The sequence below is a fragment of the Aythya ferina genome (assembly GCF_964211825.1).
Source record: "Aythya ferina genome assembly, chromosome: 2".
Classification (NCBI taxonomy): Eukaryota; Metazoa; Chordata; class Aves; order Anseriformes; family Anatidae; genus Aythya; species Aythya ferina.
The window spans coordinates 29,352,283-29,361,219 of NC_140297.1; the positions used below are offsets into that span (position 1 = coordinate 29,352,283).

General features: G+C 39.6%; 1 long non-coding RNA gene across 1 annotated transcript; it reads right to left on the bottom strand.

Moving 5' to 3' along the window:
• Positions 1 to 287: 287 nt before the first annotated feature.
• LOC311431974 lies at positions 288 to 3,859 on the bottom strand. The gene is made up of 3 exons (XR_014689746.1): positions 3,782 to 3,859; positions 1,670 to 1,755; positions 288 to 829 (listed from the first exon to the last, which is right to left on the bottom strand). It is a non-coding gene; the product is annotated as an uncharacterized lncRNA (long non-coding RNA).
• Between the last annotated feature and the right edge of the window lie 5,078 nt (positions 3,860 to 8,937).

Genomic DNA, 8,937 nt, shown 5'->3' on the forward strand with positions numbered 1-8,937 from the left:
CTTTCCCTTTCCCAGCCTTACTAGTCCTCTTCTCCTGCAATTCCACATGAGCTGTAGTGTGGCAGACCCACCACATCCCAAAATCAGGAGAGGAGCTGCAGCGCTGAGCTTCAAACACTTGAAAAAGCAGTGCAGCAGCAGAAGAGGGTGATGCACGAGTCAATGAAAGAGTGCCATGTGGATATGTGAAACTTGGCATCTCTCTGCACTGTGCGCTGCAGGTGCAGGATGTGGCAAATGAAGGGAGCGTGAATGAATGAGCTTATTCTCGAGCTACACAGGCATCTTTCATAAGAGTTCATGTGAGTTTGATGAACCGGATTTGGATTTGTTTTCAGGAACTGGCTTCACTGCTGAGTCACTGTATGTTAGTGCTGGAGGAGGGCATGAATAAGCTCCAGCACAGGGAATCTGTGTCCTGCTCCACCAGTGACTCAGGACTAACCTCAGCAATGCCGTTTGCTCTCTTTGTGTTGAAGTCTTCCCACAGGTGAAACAGAGAGGACTAAGAATGAACTTGCCTTTCCTGGTGCCTGGACATTGGGAAGAGCCTCATGCAAAAGCAGCGTGAGACTAAACTGTTATTCCATGGTGTCCTGTTCAACTTGCTCCTTATGGGAGCTGCCTGAACTTCACGTTGCTTCCTGTGACAACTTTTTGGAGCTACAGAGTCGAGGTGTTGTTAATGCCATCATGTATGCAAGCACAGTCACATAAATAGGCACAATTAAAGTTAACTCCCTCTGTATTTGTCACTGCAGTGAGCAGGTATCTGTGCACTGTATTAACTTCAGCTCTCAGATGAGGAGGAGGCTGGTGTTTTGCTCATCTAGGGGAGAAAGGTGGAAGGCAGAGAGTTAACAGCTGCTAGGAACTGCAATCTTCCCTGCTTTTGATCACGTGAAGTGGAAGCAATGCTGATCCTGGCACTGCTGCCCTCCTCTGGGCTTTCTGGCAGCCTGCCACCTCCCAAAGGGCAACATGCCATGGAGGAGCAGCTGCTTTCTGCTTCACAGTGCAACTCTGTGAAGGTGAACCAGAGCTCGGTGCTTGGACGGCATGTGGCTCCTCCCAGATCCATGGCTAGTGCCTTTCTGAAGGCCGCAGGGAGAAGAATACACCTGGCCTCTGGCCTACAGAAAGTCCAAGGGAGGAAAGAAATGGCCCACAGCACTGGAAGTGTTCTTACCTGCCAGAAATACATCAGTGCAATGCTCCAAATGAAAAACTTTTGTCTAGATTTTTTACATTTTCTCCAGCTGTGTGACTCCAAACTAGTTCATTTGCTGACAGGCTTCACTTACGGCTGTGTAGAAGTGTGGAGTCCTAATTTCTGTTTTTATCTGAAGACCATTTCTAACACAGGCTCTTTGGGAAAAGGAAATGAAAGTGGTCTTAACAGCTCTGTCGGAATGTGCCTCCCAAACCCCTGGTTTCGGGACTCAGGAAAGCATGTTCGTGTCACAAACTGATAAAAACTACAAGGGTTCATTCAGGAATGTAACATCCATTTAACTGATCTATTCACAAATCACCAAATCAAAGACAAGATTTATTAGGCTTTGACATATGGATCGAGTATGCTCCTTTTGTTCCTAGATGACATTTTCCTCCTCTCAAACTTAGTTAAAAATGTAATAGCCCCTCAGTTCAACACAGAGTCACAAACCTCCTTTGTCCCTTCTTGGTCAACCATTGACTCTTTGTAAAGCCCAACAAGGAATCGCAGTCTCAGTGGACAGTGGAATAAGAAAACTGTAGAGTAAGGAAAGAAAAAAGAAAAAAAAGTATCATGAATTACTTATAAAGTTCACTGAGATGCAGCCACTGACAAAAAGAATAATGACTAGCTTCTGGGCTTAGCTACTCTGTTTTTTTCTTCACATAGACTTTCATTACCAAGCCACAAAGGTATAAATGGGCTGAAAGTACATCTTGTATTCATAGAGTGATGGAAAAGCTATCAAGTAATGTGGCATGAGCACATTTTTCATGGCATCATGTTTTATTTTTAAGTTCAGAAATACCAGCTGCTTCAGGAGACCGAACCAACAGTCTCCTTTGAACAAGGAAGACGCTGCCTGTTTCCACCTCGCTATCCTGGCAGCAGTTGCTGGAACTGTTCTGAATCATCAAAATGAGGGAATAAATCCAGTGGGAGATGATTAATCAGGTTTCATCTTAATTTTAGTTTTAAACACTAACCAGATGCCTTGGGACACGTGGGTGAGACTCAGTGCTGTGCCCTGTAAGGAGCGTAATTTGCAGTCCATGGAGAATTGGGCTAAGGTAGCCTTAAGGCCTGTACATGCTTTTCCACATCTGTACCATACTAGGGGCTGCAGTCCCAAGCAGAATATAATCAGGCTCCTAAAATATGCTACACTTGAGACACTGCCATGGAATTACAAGGACTCCCTGTTTCTGCAGTCAGGAACTGCTGGGTGTACTGGTAGCCATAAAATGCACCAGCCAAACCAGAGAACACAAAAACAATTTACAAAAACATTTTTTATTCCTTCTTTTAAATTCTGCTGCACACACAAAACCCCACCATTTCCCCAGTTTTCATGTGTAGAATTTTCTTGCATATCATCTAAGAGAGCTGAGTCCCCTCAGGCTATGACAGCTGCTGACATGGCTTAGGTTGAGGTACAGACCTATGGCCCATAACCCTGAGGAACCCTGTGCAAAACACTCTCCCTGAGGATGCCAGAGAGCTCCTGGGGGTATTTCTAACCAGTTTTGCTCCCTCCCAGCACATCTCCCTTGAGTACAGGTTAGAGGATCACGTGCAGCTGTGTCAAAACCTTACCAAAGCCACAGTGGTAAAATGCTAGTGACAGGCAATATTAATCATGTTCTTCTGCAGTTAACTATAGCAAACTTCAGCTTCCTAATGTTGTTTTCATGTTTGCATGGCCTTTCCATTATACCCTGCCCCAGGAGCACCAACAAGGACAAGGTGTGGCTGATAGCACCAGATGGTGTGTTGGGATGCAGGAGCCCTCTGCTGCCAAGGAGCTGTAGCTGTTCACAGATACTGCTGATGTTCAGCATTAACACCCCAATTTCTGCAGGCATCCTAGACAGCAGAGAAGTGCTTTAATTATCACTCAGGGGACAGATCTTCATCCTATCACCCTCCCCTCTCGCTACTGGTCCCGTGCATGGAGGCGGTACGTTTTCCTGACTGGAAGAAAATTCATTCATTTTATTGAAGTCTGTAACAGAGCCATGCCAGGGAGTTTCTAGTTCATGGATTATTTCATGGCCAGCTCAAACCTTTTGCTTAATTAACGCTGTACCTTTTAGACACAGGAGCAATTGTGCTCAGTTCATTGGACCAGGTGCCCTGAATTTAAGTGCTGTATACCACTTGCATAACTATATAGGGGCTTTGCCTGGAAGTACAGTTTCTAGGTATATATCAAAATAAAATCAAATTGCGTTTGGGTTAATTTCATCTGTAAAAAGGTCTCCAAAAGGCTGACAAGAAGATATTGAAGACAAAAACAAACAAACAAACAAAAACACACAGCAAAGATAAGGTAAAAAATTCTACCCAGAATGTTAATTAACTGCTGAAATCGTTTGCCAAGGAAAAAGCAGATTTTTTTTATCCCTTGAAGTATTATAAAGTAGAACATTTTAGGGAATAGGAAAAAGTGCCATCACCTTTAATATGACTTAACCTCCCCCTACTTCACTATCTGAGCCTCTTAATTTAGCTTGGCTTGTAATTAGCTTCAATTAGAGGTGCTTGTTCAGCAGCACTTACCAGCTCCTATTCCCTTGGTACCACTCAGTGGAAATGCTTGAAGCTCCTGGGCTGGCTCTGGGTGTGAGCAAACCACCTATGGCTCCGAGATAGAAGGGTGAGTCTTGTTCTATGGTATGCACACATTATATACGTTGAAAGTGAAGGCAAATTTTCCTGCTTTCTGGAAACATATATGGCCTTATCCCATGAAATACCAAGTGCTGTTGGTGTGAGGTTTTATGATGATGATAATTATTTTACGTGGTGCTAGAGGTTAAACTGGGATTTCTTTCTTTACATGTAGTAAGGCTCAAATTGAGGTTTAGAACACTTATTTCAACTAAATATGAAAAAGAATGTAAGAAAACATTTAAAAAAATACATATCCATTTTGTTAACAGTTGATTTTTAAGCTATGGGCTCCTAGGTAGAAGTATTAGCCTGTCTTTGCTTTCTGTAAGAGGCATGCTGAAGTTCTCTGGATCAGTGAACCACAGAAAGTACAGTTAGAGCTTTACATTGATTTCTGTGTGAATCCTCAAAAGCATGTAATTTAGGGGGTCATTTACTGCCTCCAAAAGGTATCTGAATTGCTTCCTGTTGTTTTTTGATTGTTTTCCCCTAACTATCTTTGTTACAAAGAGTTGTCACAATATTTTTTTCTCATTTCTGTGTTTTTGTTGTTGTTGTTTGTTTGTTTGTTTGTTTTTTACCTATGCTGTACCTATTGGAAAGACAGATTTGTTTTTCTTTTATTTAATGATTATTATCTACATTGCTGACTTGCCTCCAACAAAATGTAGGAAAAATGATTACTGTTATGAGTAGTGATTTATGTTCTTTTGTAAAGGCTGTAATTATATCTATGTTGTTTTCATGTTAGTCTGCAGACTGTAAACCTGACTTTAGAAGCAGGGCATAAATAGAATATGTGTTAGCATGAGGATGGACTGGAAACTAAACAGCTGTGATAGACAGTCCAGCAGTGCTTTCCTTCTACCTTTATTTACAAGTTTATACCCAGTAAATCAGAGGTACTTCATTCTCCCATATGCTAGAGGATGTTTTCTCTTTCCTAAATCATCGTACCATAGAATCCCTCACAAAGTTGCCATCATAATACAGAAAATGTACTTTGAACTTTTTTCCTACCATCTAATCTGAAATAGATCAAACAGAAGTAGAATATTTTTAGCTGAAAGAGTTTGAGAAGAGAATATTGCCTGCAATGGTATTGAAGAAAGCAAATATCCATATGGATGTTACATTTAATACAAATTCTTCCAAATAGTATTCTATTAATCTGTTCATAGAGCTTTCTCTAGCTCTTCTCATCACATTATCCTTTTAAATTTAGTTTTTATTGTATACCTTGCCATCTGAATGCTGAGCAATTCTTCCTTGACAACATAATGCAGTATTAGTTCCTTCTGCATCTAACCCAATATCATGCCTGTGTGTTTAGGACAGAAATACAATAATAGTATTTGACACACTATTAAATGGCTCATTGCCATTCCTCTGAACTGTAGGGCTCTTTTTGTCACAGGTGGATCAGAACTGGGAAATTCCTCTGTTTCCAAATCCTAATATGGTGACATACTCTATAACAGTGAACTTGCTTGGTCCCAGGATCCTATGGTACGTTAGGGAGTGCTAGAACTGCGGAGCTACACCTAGACCAGGATATTGAAGGCATCCACATCTCTTTGCTGGTAAGGGACCAACAGTCATGATATAGCCTGCCCCATGTGAACTGCCTTGCTCGGTAAAACAATACGGCTTGGCTCTAATACTGGTAGAGCATCCTCTAATTGCACAATTTAGAAAGTGAGTGTACACAAAACAGTAAAGGGAAAAATGAAGTAGGCCAGGCCATGGGGCTGCATAGATACATGCTCCTGCTTCCTCCATGCTTTGACTGTTTGCTGGCCAGACTGCTTGCTGGCCTGACTTCAGCTCGTTTGTTTGTTAGTGCTTTGTAAACCTCCAGCAAGGAATGAAAACCAATCTCCTCAATCCCCCCCCACCAAACAGTAAACTCCGGGTTAGTAATCTATGATATCCCTGAACATATAAAAGATTCTTTCAATAACCAATTTAATGGAGGCTGAACAACCAAATCTGCAAAATTGTGATTTTTCTTCTTGTGAATAGAAATAACACAAAGAAGGGTGAATTTCAGTGAGCTTTAGTTCTGGCTGATCTAAGCAAATCAACTTAAGCATTGCTCATTCTTCACAAAAACGAATAAAATCTGCATGCTCTGTTTGCACCATTGCTATATATATGTTAATATGGAATTGTATCTCAAGATTGGACTATAATCCCAGTTTATAAAAAATATATATATATAAATATAATAATATAAATATATATATATAATATATATTTTATATTTAATAATATATATTTTATATTTAATATATAATTTAATATATAATATATATTTTATATTTAATAATATAAAAATGATAAATTAAAAAAAAGAAAGAAAATAATAATAATAACTTAAATCCCAAGGCATGTTTCTAGGTTGTATTTGTTGTTGATGTTGGGTAGTGTGTTATGTGCTGCTTGGATTTGGTGCTTTGAAAGTACCTCTAAATTGTACTGTAGTCATTTAATGGTTACTAAGGACTTCCAGTACCTATACTGCTGGCTGTGAACAGAACCTAAAGAAACTGATGAATTCACTGACAGTGAAGGACAATCATACTTCTGGCCAGCAAATAATCTAGTAGGTTTGGGGATAAAAAAGCCTCTGGGGGAAAAGGCAGCTAGCTGCCATTACCAAATAAATGGCAGGAAGTCATACTTCACATGGCACTAGAATAACATGAATGACATAGCAAAGCAAAAGCTAATAACTGCAGCCATTCTGCTGGGGGCGAGTAATTGAGCAACATAGGAAGTAGTTTTAGGGATGCTGAAAATACATCATTATTGGCTATTTGATGGGACATGTCAAAAAGCAACAGTCAGCTGCAAACCAAGACACATTTGAATAGATGTATCTGTTGCAGCCTGGACAATATTCCACAGATGCAGAGCTAATGACGTATGCAAGGAAGAAATTTAGGTATTTCCACTCCAGTTTAGCTCTGTTGTATCCATGAACAGCTTAGATCTAAGCATCCACCAAGTCTCAGGGAGACAATGGGATGTACTATATGGGCTGGCTAACTCTGTCTGTTGCAAAGCCATAATGGCCAATACTGAATGCTAGGATTGCAAAGGCGACACCAAATTCTTACAGCCTCATAATAACTCCATTCAGGCTCCTAGACTGTATTGTGCATTGACTTCCACCTCAGCATACAGATAATAGCAGTAGAGGATAAACATCTATGAATATGGTGTTATGCCACATAGGTGTTCTTAGCAGTAGAAAATAGGGAACAATGGTTTGGAAAAATTTGCTTTAGGAACAAAAAATATAACCCAGACTTTCACAGTTGTAATTTTTGGAACTTTCCTTGTTTTGTTTTCCTTCAAAATCAGTCTTACCTGGTTTTGACTGTATACTGCTTATTTTGCTTCTGCAATCAGTCTCATTACATTTTGTAACAAAGAAGGTAATTTACAAAGATAATGTACAAAGGGATAGCTAGTAACAGTAGCATGAACCTACATGTGTCTAAATGTCCACTAAGAAAAATTCATGTGGGTGTAAACAACTAAGGCTTTGACGAGGTTTTTCATACCTTCTGCCTTCTTTCTGAATAAAAAGATGTACTTAAGAGGCTGATGTTATGCATCAAGAGACCTTAGTTTGTGCAGTGGTGTTGGTGCTGGATGGAAAGGGTGCTAAGGAGGCAGGAACCATGAGTCCTTGGAACATCAGCTTTGTGCTCTTGCGTAATGAAAACCAACAAATGAAAAACACTTTTAATGGTGAGTCAAACACAACTGATGCTTCACATTGATTTCTGGGCATAAAGGTCAGTATGAATTGTGCCTGGAACACTGGAGTGAGCTGGCCGAGGAGGGAAGCAATGGCCCTGTTTTTGTGATCTTCAACCCATCCACTCCTCTGAGTGACATTAAAAAGAAAGTGAAACAGAAGATTTACAACTTACAGAAAGAGCGTGACTGCTTTGTCACCATATTCCTCGCAAATACATACTGAGTTGCGTTTGCAGGGCTGGCTTATTTTAAGATGTCAGGGCAGTAGGAAACCAAGTTTATCACAGTAAGTGACCAATTTTAGAAGCTCTAGGAGAGAGCAAAAACAGAAGTTTTCTCCTTTACTTCATAGACCATGCAGTCCATATTAGCTCATAAACTAATATGGTATAAAGAATGAAAATATCAACCATGAAAGAATCAAGTTGATCACCTTCTAACAATGAATTTCCTTAATTTTCTTTCTTACTGAAGTATTTTTGTAAAATGCTATAGTCAACCAATATAGGATGTTAGAAAGAACCCCATGTTTCAAAACATGAGCAGATACACACACACACAAAAAGAATGTTACAAAATTGTTTATGCAGATGTGATAGTTCTTGAAAGATATTGCTGGTAAATATTGTTAATGGCATGTTTGTCACCTGCTGTTGCTGTGGTGAAATACAATTATTGATTAGAAGTAATTTTTATCATTTTGAACTGCTAACACCAGACACAATTCTAAAGAGAGGATGGAGATACGATTTAATTAATACTGTCAGAGTATAATATTTGTGTTGTTTTATTCCATTCTGCTGTGGGGCAGGGGAGTGTCATATCCCTGACGACAGTTTGACAAAAAAGACGATGTTAAAACAGGGAAAGTATGTTCTAGCATTGTCTACTCTACTCATTTAAGGGAAAGGAGGTGCTAAATAATGCAGGACTAGACGTTGTCATCACTGAAATCAGTAAAAATGAAAGATTTCAACATTAATATTAACCATTGCATAAAGGAAGAGGCTGTCTTACAAACTGTAGAATCAAGGCTGGTTTTCAGATTTAATTTTTTTTTTTAACTTCCGTTGTTCTCTTTTCCTAAAATATGACATTGTAGATATGTCCAGTCTGCCTATATATCTGCAGCCAACAATTTTAAGTACAGAAGCAAAATCATCTTACGCATAAGTAGTGTGATCTGAAAGTGCTAAGAAGCTGGGCTTTTATTGTGCTTCCCCAAATTTAATCAACAAATGCTTTATTTTCAGTTGTATGAAACG